At 28.8% G+C, this 14,140-nt stretch overlaps 1 long non-coding RNA gene across 4 annotated transcripts; it reads right to left on the bottom strand.

Moving 5' to 3' along the window:
• Positions 1-520: 520 nt before the first annotated feature.
• On the bottom strand, positions 521-3,893 carry LOC100573796. Of its 4 annotated transcripts, XR_001678955.2 has the most exons (6): positions 3,777-3,893; positions 3,429-3,704; positions 2,910-3,045; positions 1,254-1,475; positions 851-1,032; positions 521-792 (listed from the first exon to the last, which is right to left on the bottom strand). It is a non-coding gene; the product is annotated as an uncharacterized LOC100573796 (long non-coding RNA). The 4 variants fall into 4 exon arrangements; XR_003840274.1 differs by lacking the exon at positions 3,777-3,893 and having other exon boundaries at positions 3,429-3,769; XR_510427.3 differs by lacking the exons at positions 3,429-3,704; positions 3,777-3,893 and adding an exon at positions 3,103-3,373.
• Between the last annotated feature and the right edge of the window lie 10,247 nt (positions 3,894-14,140).

Consider the following 14,140-nt stretch of genomic DNA (forward strand, 5'->3'; position numbering starts at 1 on the left):
ACATCTCAAAAACTAATAATATTTTTGTATATAATAAATAATAATGTATATTACGTTTAATATTTTATAAGATTTTTGCATAACAGCTGTAAAATAAACAGCATTTATATAAGTTTTTAAATTTTATAAAGTATTAAACAATGCATAATTAGCACAAAACATTATAAAAGTAATGAACACAATTTTAAAAAATTTCAAAATCTGTGGAACACCATTGATATAGGCTGTTATGGTTTAAGTGTTAAATTGTGTCATTATTATATTTAAATTTAAACTATTTATTGTAAATCTGTATATTAAATATTATAATTATATATATTTTATACTGTATGTCTGTACCATACTGTACATTTAAAATTAAATTGGAATGATATTCTGTTAGGTATATAAAGTTTATTATTATTATTAATATTAATATATTATTTGTTTTAGAAAAATTGACATGCGAAGCTATTTGAACAATTTTGAATTGGAATATTCAAATTGTACCAATTAGTAATTTAGTTATTTGCTGTAATAATCATAAGTTAAATATAAAATCTTATTTAATTATATTTAATACAATTATTAGATAGAAAATACATTTATTAGGGTTTCTAAAGCTACTTTGAATGACCAAAAATTAATGAATCCAATTTCCATAACTCATGTCTAACTAAATTTCTAAAGTCTGAACTAGGTATATGTTGCCGCTTTCCAATTCACATCTACACATCCTGGTCTTCTAAGATCTGCACTATTAAAATTAGCTACCTACTTCTTCACAATCAGACAATAGTAGTATGGTATAGTCTACAAAATAAAAAAAATACATTTATTAGGGTTTTACTTATGTTTATCATAAAGTTACTTTGAATGTCCAAAAATTAATGAATCCAATTTCCATAAATCATGTCTAACTAAATTTCTGAAGTCTGAACTAGGTGTATGTTGCCACTTTCCAATTCACATTTACACATCCTGGTCTTCAAAGATCTGCACTTTTAAAATTGGCTACCTACCTACTTCTTCACAGTTGGACAATGGTATATCCTACAAAATAAAAAAAACACAATATAATAACTGAAGACCGTCAATGGTGGAGTTAACACTAAGATTTGCAATTGTTAATTAATATAATTAACTCAAGATAAGCTAAGTTAAGTGAACACAAGATTGTTTTAAGCCAAAAGTTGAATGTAAACGTTTATAAAGGTACAACTTAACTTAATTTAAATTTATAGTATTTTTATAAATAGTAGTTTGTTTCTTACAATCTTAGCAATAATTTAATATTTCATTCCTCGCAATCATAATTCATTTCAAAAATGATAAAATTATTATTAAAATTAATCATTATTCAGTAGTGTAATTTCATCTATCCGAAACTGGTAATGACAAAATATATGTATGAACTGAAGAAAACATAATTGAGTAGTCCATGTTATACATTGATATCCTATTTAATCTGGAACTTGGAAACCCTCTTTTGCTGACTATAAGAAACAAAAAAATACATTTAATTGTAATTCTTGTAAACATATATTTTTAAGTAACTGTAACATAACTAAGTGTTATTTATTTATTATGATAAGGCTTTGGAGAGTAAACAGTTAGTTAACTAACATAGTCAACATATGTGTGTAGTTATGTTGTATAATATATTATGTGCAAAGTTGAGGTAATTTCTGATCTATATAATATATAGACTTTAACAAATACTGGATGAAACTTTGAGATGTGATTTTTAACAAATGGATGTTATAATAAGCTATTAAATGTTTATTAAAATACAACTTGTAACAGGTGTCGGGTTCTAGGTATTAGGCTTAAATAATAATATCAGTTCAAGTTCAGATATATAATTCGGAGGCAATTTATTAACAAAGATTTTAGGTACAATAAATAATTTATGCATGATGTACTTACAGTATCAGTTAAAGAAGAAATTTAAGTATTAAGTAGGTATTTTAGGTACCTATTTTAGATTCTGATTGGAGCGATGATTGTATTGATTTTACAATGATGTGTTTTTATTTATTTTATTTTTATTTTTTGCCATCACACTTCGGTGCAGTAAAAATGCTTAACAGCTTTTCTACTTCAGCATCGTTTCTAGTATGAAAAAGAATGTACTTAGTACTTTGGAGAGTCAAAAGTAAAACATTCCCAGAACTTTTCAAAAACATCAAGAACAATAAACTAACAATTAAGGAAAAACTAAGATTTTTATGCAAAACCAGTTTTAGAAAAAATCAAATTTGTGTTTTGGTGTAACTCTAAAAAATAAACTTAGATACATTAAAATGTTCAAAATATTTTGGAATTTTTTTAAACTATTTAATATTTATGAACAAAAGAAAATATAGTCGTAATATAAAATCAAATCTATGGTAGGTTTTTATGGTACTTACAATCTATAGATATAGTACCTACAAAGTTATAATTTGTAATCATATTATATCATCATTAATAATGTATCAATAATATTCTATCCTTTGGTAATATTTATATTTATACATTATTATAGGCATGTAAGTATATACATACTTGGTATATGTGATTCATCATTTACATAATTTTATACTTGATAGTTAATAGTATAATAATATAAACAATTTGATATACTCTTCTTCGGTATTTTTTACAGTATAAAATTGAAATTTATTATCTAAAATATAACACCAAATTTTTCTTTTTATCATTTGTTTTTATGACTCTGCCTAAATTGATGAATGTCTTTGAGCACTTGTCCTATTTTTCCCCTCCCTTACGAAAGCTATGATTATATTGTAAATAAAAAATTTAGTATTAAGCCAATTAAGGTATACCTACAACTTTTGTACCTAAATTAAATATTATGTTTACAATTTTCACATAATTGCACACTTCAATAGAATTTTATTTAGTATTTTGTGTCATAAAGTTACCAGCAATGTCCCAGAATGAATCACATCCAATTTTCAGAACACTGAATTTCCAAACTTGTTATGTGTTCTTTGAAATTTAAATATGTTCAGATGCTCCGTGCTATTAAAATTAGATACTGGCTCCGCAATATATTACCTGCAAATTAAAAGTTTGTTAAAAATATGTCAGTAGACTATTTCTTTTCTCTGTGACCTATGAGCAACATAGCAAATTTGTGTAGAGCAGATCAAATTTTGTAATGTTAGCTTTAATAAACATAGAGTAAAAATATTTTCTAAAGAACCTTACAGGTATATTTATTTATATTTTATTTTTAAAGCAAGTTATGTGTATTTTATGTTTGTACCTAATATAATTTATTTAACATAGTTAATTATTATTCATTATGACTTAACTGGCTGAGCCCTTTGGACACAAATATAATTCTACACACACAATTAGATATATTATAATATAAGTATGTAGTATAATGATATCAGCCAATATAATTAAGTCATAGTGTCATATATATAACTCACTTTTAAATTAATAAATCAATGAAATCACATGATGTACCCACAATTATATTCTTATCTTTTAGTATTCACTTTAATATTAATGTTTTTATTACTTGAATTGCAATATTTATAATGTATACCTACTTGTTCTGTAGAATTGTCTTAAATAAAATAGACTTATCAAAAATTGTCAATACATTTGCTGGACTTCCTAGTTCCTCGTAGGTACTTACATCATATTATTATATGATGTCAGTTTTGAAAACCATGATATAATACATTGTGTATTTGTGTGAACTAGAAACAGTAAATCATTAAGTAACTTTCAGCAAATATTTAAAATTTTAGAGACCTCAAAAAACCACTTACATTGCAAAATGTCTGTAAACCAAATGTCTAGCCACTAATCAGTAATAATTATTATTGACATATCCAGACATTGATAAGAATGTGTATGATGTACTGCCTATACAAGTCCCAAACAGGGAGTATTTTACTAGTTTACAATAGACCATTAGCGTAGTTCCTAGCCCAAAAACACAAACGCCTATAAGTATTAAGTAAACTCAGGTCCTAGGTATATAGTTAAAAATTTAAAATTCAACGGTGTCTATGTTAACCTAAACACTGCTTTGGAAAGTGGGCAGCTAAAGAGCCGGCCCTATTACAAAAATTTATAAACACAACCGGTAGAATATGCAAGTAATTATTTGAATCTTACTTACACGCACTACAAATCCTGAATGAACATTTGAATAAACTTATATAGAATGTCCTTCATCAACCATTGTGAGATGATGAAACTCAAATTCACAAGAATTGAAAAAGTATCTTAATTTTATGGTTCATTCATATTATACGAGAAAGTTAAGATAAAAAAATAAAGAATTTTGAAATAAAAATTTATTTTATTTACTTTAAATAATTGTAATTTAATTAAGTACCTGTTTAATTTAAAACAATATTCAATACATAGGGAATTAAAACTGCCATCTAACGATAAACTATGGCATTACGAATCAACACAGTTTTTAATTTATGAATTTACGATTAATTTTCTTAAATTTTGTCCGCGTTTATCAGCCTAATGCCTATGTCGTTTGTCCATTAGATCATGACAACAAAAATATTAATATTCTAAACAAATATTTATTAAAGTAAGCCTGGGCCTACCCACTTTTGCATAGTGTGATCCAAGTCTGTATAATATATTTTATAGACCATATTATTGCCGCAGGGTTTTTTTTAATGATTTTTTCTGACTGCACAAACTTATTCCCACTATTGGGTTATAGTAGGTAATTTGTCTACTCATATCAAACCCTACGGACTGTTATCCGTTGAACTGTCAGGGGCCGCTCCAAAGCTTTATTTCTAAACAATTGTATACTGTTAAAAACAAAATTACAAAAAAAAAAATCGACATTTTCTGAAAATTATGATTTGGTCACCCCCTAATCATGTCTCTGGAGCCGCCCCTGTGAACTGTGCTGGCTATACTACCTAGTACCTATACTAACCTACTGTCTACTGTATACTGTATACTGTACTATCTACATTTTTTACTTTCATAAGACTGCATATAGCCATATAGGTACTCAGACAGTCAGAAACGATACGTAAAAACATATAAATCCCGACTATCTCATGATATTATGCCAAATAAATCATTTTATATCAATGCACTATTTTTATTGTACATTTATGAGTTATTACTCATTTTGATCACTATTAAAATATTATAGGTAGCAGTGAAATAAATATCGTGGTTTAAAACTTGTATTATTTAATATATAGACGATTGAAATATGTATCATTACAAACGATTTTAGATATTACGTCGCATTGTTGCAAATAGTTGGTGTAACTATAAATTATTATAATTTATAACCCACCTGCATCTTAACCCCCGTGCTTGTAGTGACGGGTATATGGTAATAAATTAATATCTATATTATATTATATAATATATTATTGTGTATATTTAATTAAATTTCAAATGTACAATAATAGGTTCATTTTAAAGTTTTTATTTTGCTATGTTGAACAATTGGTATTCTTCAAACAGACGATAGAAAATAGAAATAATATTAATCGCCGAGTCTTGAGGGATCCCCACCATTTTTGTCATACAAGTATACAACATATAATTAGTTGAGTGTTACCTATTTCTTTCCATACAAGACCGTACAACAATCTTGTTGCCATACATTTATCGACGTACATTTATCATCGTGCCGAGTGCTCACACGACCCGCAGAAAATAATTTTGGTATTATAACCGCGATTGGAACCGTGAGTAATTTACTTTTTTCAATATATACTAAACCTAACCTAAGTACTCATTATTTTTAAAAAGTTCTTACGCTATATTATTTTACCTAACCTATATATTTTAATAGTTAATTACGTTTTTCCAAAATAGTAATCAAAAGAGCCTCTGTACTTAACATTTTAGACCAAAAAATAATTTTTCGATTTAAGCTTAATTATCATTTATTAAAATCACACAGCATAGAAACATTTATTAAAGATTTATTTTAGGGTGTTTTTACAATTTTCCAAAATTATATTTTATATTATTATAGTTACTATACCTTAATTATAATACTTTTTCATTAATTTACAGCTCGATACCTATTTAGGGGGGCGGAGGTTGATACAGAGTATTGTATACCTACGCAAAAAGTACCTCACAGGAAAAACTCCTACGCCCTGTAGAATAATTGAATATCGTTAATTTTTTTTTTATAATAATTATTTATTTATCGTTTTGTTTTATAGATGTACGGAAATATTTATTTCTATGCGAACAGAGGGGGGGGAGTGGCCGTGGCAATAAGAGTGGTCGTGGCCGTGGCCGTGGCGGTGGCGGTGGTGGTGGTGTTGGTGATTGTACACCACACACACCACCTCCAAAAAAATTTACTGGTAGTAAGTATCAAATATAGCTAACTCAAAAAACAATATGTAGTAATATGTATTAATTATAATTTTTTTCAGAATGTGACCTATGCAAGCTAAAAGGCCATAAAGTTATGCAATGCCCAAATTTCGTAAGTTCCAAACTTTGTTCAACATTACATATATAAATTAATATTTTTTTTTATTTGAAATGTACAAATTAATTTATGTTATAATATTCTAGTCGCAATAATCGCCCAAGCCAATGCGGTCACCGCTGCAGATGAGTCGCAACGAAATAATGAAGAAGAATCAGAAGTAGAAATTGAGCAGATAGTAGACGGTGCTGATGAAAATGGATCCAATATCCAATAGGAAATAGAAATATGAAATTATATATATATATTTAATTATAATTAAATAACTATAATTTATAACCATTTTCTATTGTTTTTATTTATTTAGGAACAAAACATTTTCAAACAACATAATATTTATAAATAATTATAATATAATATAATTTTAAGTATCTTATTAGGTATAAACATTTTATATTGAACAGGTACTAGTCAAATCAAATAGAGTATAACAAATATAATGATCTTGAACTACTGTAGGTACCTATAATAACTCTCAACTACGTAGTGCACAAAGCGAATTATTACATTTTTTTCAAATTCACTTTTAAAGTATTATCTAAAATTGACTTTTGGTAATTTAGGCATAGTCCTAGGTCTCGTAAGTTCATATCCGAGGAGCAGTGCAGCACATTTTTGTGCTATAATACCTATATTATGTTATATGATACGAAAATATTTATATTTTATTTATTAAACTCAGTGTTTGTTGAAAAAACCTTAGCCCATGTAAAAAAAAAAATTTGTCCCACTCTGCCCCCCCTGGAAAAAAATTCTAACGGCGTGTCTGAGGCCGATTCGGCTCATGGAACTTTTCAGAATACAGGGCACGCCCTGTCACAGCACTCCTATGGCACGCGTATCACTCAGTAAAATGTTTATGTTATTATTAAATATTATGGTTAAAAGTTTCAATTAATTACAATTTTTGAATATTATAATATTTTCAACTAGTCGGAATATTGTGGTAACGGGTAAACGTTAAGAGGGCGCTACCCGTGTAAGTTGTCTCCGTCTTACAGAATATGTAAGACGGAAAAAATGATAAATGGGATTTTTACTTTTCGTTGTTGGTACAAATGAATTTTCGGTATAATAAAATTTGCGGGCTTGCAGATTTCCAAATTCCAGGTAACGGCTAACAAGCACGTTTTTCCGTTCAATAATTGTCAACGCCTAAAACGTGCTAATTAAGTTTGATTAAAAAAAATAATAACTGTTTAATATTACTGTAAAATACATTACAAGTGACAATTGTCTGTCGTATCGTAGCCTTCCAGACTCCAGTAGAACCGACACAATTACAAATGACAAATATTGGGTGTTTTTGATATTGTTCTATAAGTAATCCACCGTGACAGGTACATTGATTTTTTCAAATTCTTAATGATTATTTTTGATAGATAAGTCAATTTTTATTACAATTGTTTTTATTAATCATGTATCGTACCTAATATCTTCGTTACGACCTTGCCCATTTATAGTGATGAAATAAAAAAAAACATTTTATTTACGTACTAGGTACTTTTTTTAATTTAGATTTTTTTCATTATAAGTTTGTTGGTCAAAACACATAAATACCGAAAATAGTTGTGCAGCATCTGATAGTTGCTTTTAGTGCAGTAGATTGGATTAATGCTCTCAATTGTAACCACCGTTTATATTTTCATTTTCTATACACCATAAAATTTTGAAAATATTTTGACACTTTTTGAGCTGTTTTCGGAAATAGTCAGTCTTCATTTTTTTTTAGTTTTTTTTCCTATTATTGTTAATAAAATTCTATTTTTAGGGTAAAAATGCGTGAAAATTTCATGATATTTTGCTCCAATAGCAGTTGAAAAATATTAATAATGCATGATATGCATTTAAAGTATTAATTTTCAACTTTTGTAGCTACGGATTAACAATTTAAAGCAAGGTTGTATGTAAATAGGTTATATTATAATATAAATTACTTTATTCTATTCACAATAATATCATCAAATATACTTTGAGTTTGAGTTTGGTATTATTTATAATTGTAACATATGTGTATAATAGGTATATACAGTAAATACCTATATCTTGTTTTTTTAATTGATTATTTATAAAAAGTTACCTAATATTTGAACCTAATAATATGCATACTAAGAGTTTTAAATGCAAATGTTTCAATGTACTAAAACAAATTTAATTAGCTAAGCTTATTTTTTAAATGCAACAAAATTATATTTTTTTTTCTAGTGGTCGTTTTATTTACCTCGATGCCTCAAGCAAATATTCACATTTTTACGCTAGAAAAGTAAAACAACACACATTTATCCGTGTAATTCATATGACTATTTATTTACAAGCTCCAGCTGTTTTTGTTTTTCTTTATAACAAAAACGTTATATTTTCTGTTTTTATTTTTTTACTTTTTAGATGAAAAGATTAAAATGATAATAAAAACAAGTTTAAGTGCATGAATATTAAGAAAATATTAACGAGTGATTTTTTAGATTCTGAGGAAAGTTTTACAATGGTGTTTTTTTTTCAGCAGAGCGACATCCTCTTACCCGCTTTCCATTTTTGTATATATTTTTATGGGAGTAGTTACACACGTCGTTATAAATGCCAACTACACAATAATGTACCGGAATTGCCTATACACTGCGCCGCCGAACAAACTTGTTTCTTAATACTCAAAACTGGTGACGTATTTTCATTACACTTTATTAATACTATACAGTTTGATTGATTCTAAATTTTGATGTACTAAGTATATTGATTGAAATTATATTGCTAAATATTTTAAATGCCGTAATACATCGTTACTTCAATTGGCAAACCAATCAATTTAGGAATTAATAACCATTCTGAGCACAGCGAGGAAGCTAGTAGTTTTACAATGGTGTTTATTTTTTTTTATCCTGTATACAAAATTTCTACCATTTTCTTAAGAGTTATTTAATGCCACGGGAAAAACAACCGACAAATTACGAAAAATCGCTAAAATTGGGATTTTAATTTTTAACACTGTTTATCGTAATAGAAACAAATAAAAATAAAAATAAAAAAAGTTTTACAATTTTATTATTGTCGCGACATAATTTATAAAACATGTTATTTGAAAATAATAGGCAATTTCTTTACAATTTAAAAAGCCGGTCAGTGGATGTTTTCTGCACTGTAGGTTACAATTTGGTCACTGTATAATGGATTGTATTAAATTTTAATTCAATAATATCATATGATTGTATACGAAAAACGATTCTAAGCGGAGACATCGTCAGTCTGGATCTTTTTTTATATTTTATTATACCCTGTAAGTAGAATATTAATATTATTTTTTATTCTTTTATATAGGTCATTGTGAATCACAAAAAGTATCAGATACACAATCGTTTTTAAATAAAGCTTAGCGCGTCGCTACGCTACGTCGGATGTCGCGACGTTGGTCAGCCCGACGCTATCGCCGCCGCGACGCGAATCGAACTTTGTACCCCCATAGAGGGGAAGATATTGTCGCTGCCGGGCCTCCAGCCGCCGTAATCCACCGCCTTTTTTTTGTCGTTTTCCGTGCGTTGTTGCGAACCGGTGTGCCGTTCGCCGTCAATATCGCCATTTTGGATAACGTGCACCCGAGTCGTTCATTCTTACATCACTCTCATATTATAGTGTCCGCGATCCTTGTCTGTGGTTATTTTCCATACTCAATACAGCCGGATTATTGTTTAACTCGCCCGACTTATTCGCTATTCGCTGTGCGATCTCCGAGCCCGGCTTAACCACGTGTTTTACGTGCTGTTCCGCCCGTTCCGTATCCCAGTTCGTCTGTGCGAGGTGACGTTGACCCGGTTTATCTTATGCACCCGCCGTTAGTACCGGTATCGTGTTGTGTAGTCTACCACCCCCTGCCGCTCACCATCGTTCCAGGACGCCGACAGCCGCCAGCCGTCACCAATTTGCGGACCAGGTCGTACAGACGCACTTTTATTTGTCACATGATTTTCACCCATCGTGGTGCTTATTACTGTTATTACCTATTATTTAGTATCGTTGTTTGATTTATTGGCCGATCGTCTGTGATCGCGCATTATATACATATATTATATTTACTAACCCTAGTTTTAAGGCAATTGATGCAAAAATCGAAATATACAATTTTTTCTTATATTTTATACAAAAAAACAGCGTCGTGTTGCTTTAATGTTAGGATATCTCACACTCATCACATATAGTGTTAATTATAAACCAACCAGCTTCTAATATACAGTCCACTCTCACTCTCTCTCTCTCTATCTCGTTCTTTCTCTCTTTGGCCTTCCCACAGAGCTATCGATAAGACGAATTTAACACACGCGACGGGTTGCGTGTAAGCCGCCGTCCGCGCACACATACACACACGTATACTCATCGGCCGGCTCTATTTTGTGCAGCCGTTATCGCACAAAAAGTTATAAATTAAAATCCCATGTTTATTGGTTTTTCGTAATTTTTCGGTGGTTCTTCTCGTGGCATTGAATACCTAATGAGAAAGTCGAAAATGACCTATCTAAAGGTACCCTACCCAATTCGCTAAAAGATAAGATACTATATATTGAAATTGAAACACAACTTCTGGTAGAAATATCACATGCAGGATAAAAAAAAATGAATTAATTAACTCACTCTGCTCAGAATTTAATAATGGTTTTAGTTACTTTGTTGTAATTTATAATATTAATTCAACTCACAGGCTATAATAAAATATCATAACAATATAAAATATCTAGAATCAGTGCCGCAAAAACCGGGTGTGCAGAGCGTGCTGTGCACACAGGCCCCAAGGCTTACATACATTTGAGGGGCCCCTGGCCCAACCTGAAGCAGACACTAAAATTGTCTAAAAATGCAAAACTTAATAGTTACTCACAATCATTTTTTTTTTTTTAAGTTAAAACATTAGTGTAGTAGTAGGTATACTAGTATTACTTATTAGATTAAGTACTTTAAAATAGAATAGTATAAGTTTTAGTATATTATAAAATCAAATGGTGCTAGATAGAATCACGTATGTGGTGTGTACTATGTTAGAAAAAGGTGGGTATCAAGATGTATTCAAGTGTTGACGTTTCATACTTTCTTAGTAGGTGCTATTAATTTTTCCATAAGATCTATTTTTATCGCGGCTATGGGTTGTTGTCAGTGGTCGATAGTAGCGCGCTAATTACTTATTAGTGTTTATTTATAAACTATTAAAATGTCGTGTCATACCAAGAATAATATCGAAACAATATTATATAGTACATACAAAAAAAATTAATTTGGGAACGGGCCCAAAAAGAATATCACACACGGGCCACTTATTATGTAGTTGCGGCACTGTCTAGAATGACTAACCGTCTCCGCTCAGAATCATTTTTCGTATGCAATGATATGATATCGTTGAATTCAAATTTTATACAATCCATCATACAGTGACTAATTTTTAACCCACTGTACAGCAGAGTAACATACAGTTTCCCACTTTTTTAGCTTCTGAGCGGAGCGAGGGCTTACAATGATGTGTGATTTTATTTTTATTATTTAATTTTTTAATTTTTGTGTGATTGAATCAACTCATAATAATAGACGTTAATTAAATGAAAAAGTTTAAAAGATTTAGTTAACTTAAACTTATAATGTATACGATATAAATAGTACTGTTATTCTAAATCGAATCCTAAAAGCCAAAAGTTAATTTAGAGAACTGTACCTACTGCTCAGAACCCTATTTTTAACACATTTTTACCTTCGTTTTAGTTGATATAATTGAACGTTCATATTTAATGTGTTTGTTTAAATTGATTAGGTACAAGGTTTTATACTCTAATGTTAGAATATTTTATTCGGGTTTCTAGTGTTTAGTATAAATTGATAACGGGCTAAGTGCAATTATAAAAACATTGATTAATATTAGGTAGGTTATAGTAGTAGGTATAGTAGTAGATATAGTTATAAATTGTACACGTGACATTTTATAAATGTTTAACTAAAAAATAATTATACAATTTAAAAGTTGATGAATTTTGTCAAAATTCAATCTTTAAAGTTTAAATGCACACGTATTATTAACATTTTCCAACTGTTATTGTAGCAATATATCATGTGTCTTACATTAAATTTTCACACTTTTTTATAAATAAAATCACAATCATTTTGATATATTTTATAGAAAAAAAAAAAATAAAAAATATTGAAAACTGACAATTTCTGTAAACAGCTCAAAAAGAGTCAAAATATTTTCAATTATATTAAATATTAAAAATTTAATTTGATTTGATTTTTTTTTTATAAAGGTAGACAAACTTATGAATACCTATTAAAGTAATTTGTATATATTATAATATTGTTTCGTAGCATTGTTTATATATTACGTCAGCCTATTCCTATATAGGTAATCTTCTAAGGAATAGGCAAGGCCAAACTGAAATCATTCAATAAAGCCTTTTATCGATAATACTGTATTTTGCACATAACAAATTATCACGTTAATAACTTATTATTCGAGGGTATTTAAACATTTTTAAAGTTCGAAAAAAATAATGTGTTTTTCGAACGTTCGTTATGTTACGAGTGCATTAATTCAACCGATAATAATTGTATAGGTAGATAAAAACATGCAAAACATTAAAATGTAAAAAAATACCGAAACTCTCAAATAAAAATTAAATTATCACATTAGATCAATGATCTCAAACTCAAATTACCTTAAGCGCCATATATTTTTTCAAAAAAAATTCAAGGGCCAAATTTTAAGTGTCATTTTTATACTTATACACTAAAAACTAGAGACAAATGAAGGCAAATATTTATACAAAATCCATTTATTTAAATGTGACTTAATATATTATGAAATTACTTACGAGTAACCATAGAACATGACCGTTAGATAATATTTTATGTATTTATGATGCGTAAAAAAAATTAACAATTTTAACAATTCTTTTCATATTTTTGTTCAAAATGTATTTTTATTGCCAGCCACATAGAAAGGGTACGCGGGCCACAAGTGACCCGCGGGCCGTATGTTTGAGACCACTGCATTAGATTATAATAAGTTTTTAAAAAATAAAATGCGTAATTGAAAATATTATAATATAATATATCCAGTGATGAATTGTCTTTTTAAAAATGTAATTAATAAAAATACGAAAAATTATTTTGTTATCAATTATATAGTATTACGTAAAATCATAATGTAGGTATAAAAATAATGTCATCTATTTTGTTATACTTATCTGTATTTATCTTTATCGTAACATTTACTGACAGAACATGCGGTAGCTGAGTGCGCAATCTATATGACGCTTATTATCACTGTGAAATCCCAGTTATTCCGAGTTCTGTAGCCACGGTACTAATTAGTTAACCTAATTGGTTAACCACCCAAGGCATGCACATTAATCTAATTAATATTAATTAAATTAAAATCTTGTTTACAAATAAGATACAACTAGGTATAATACATTATGATAAATGTGCTTGAACATTATCGGATTCAGCATTCGCCACTGCTAATCTCTTCATTACATCTATATGCATCGGTAGGTATACAAGGTTATGACCGGTCTCATTACCGATACGAACGTATTGAAATATAGTATAAAACATTTGGTATCTCCCAAGTACGTATAGCCATTAGGTAGGTATAAAATAAATATAAATGTTCCAGAAAATTAATTTAATTGAATAGCAAAAATGCCG

Source organism: Acyrthosiphon pisum, chromosome X (assembly GCF_005508785.2).
Source record: "Acyrthosiphon pisum isolate AL4f chromosome X, pea_aphid_22Mar2018_4r6ur, whole genome shotgun sequence".
In the NCBI taxonomy this organism is placed as follows: Eukaryota; Metazoa; Arthropoda; class Insecta; order Hemiptera; family Aphididae; genus Acyrthosiphon; species Acyrthosiphon pisum.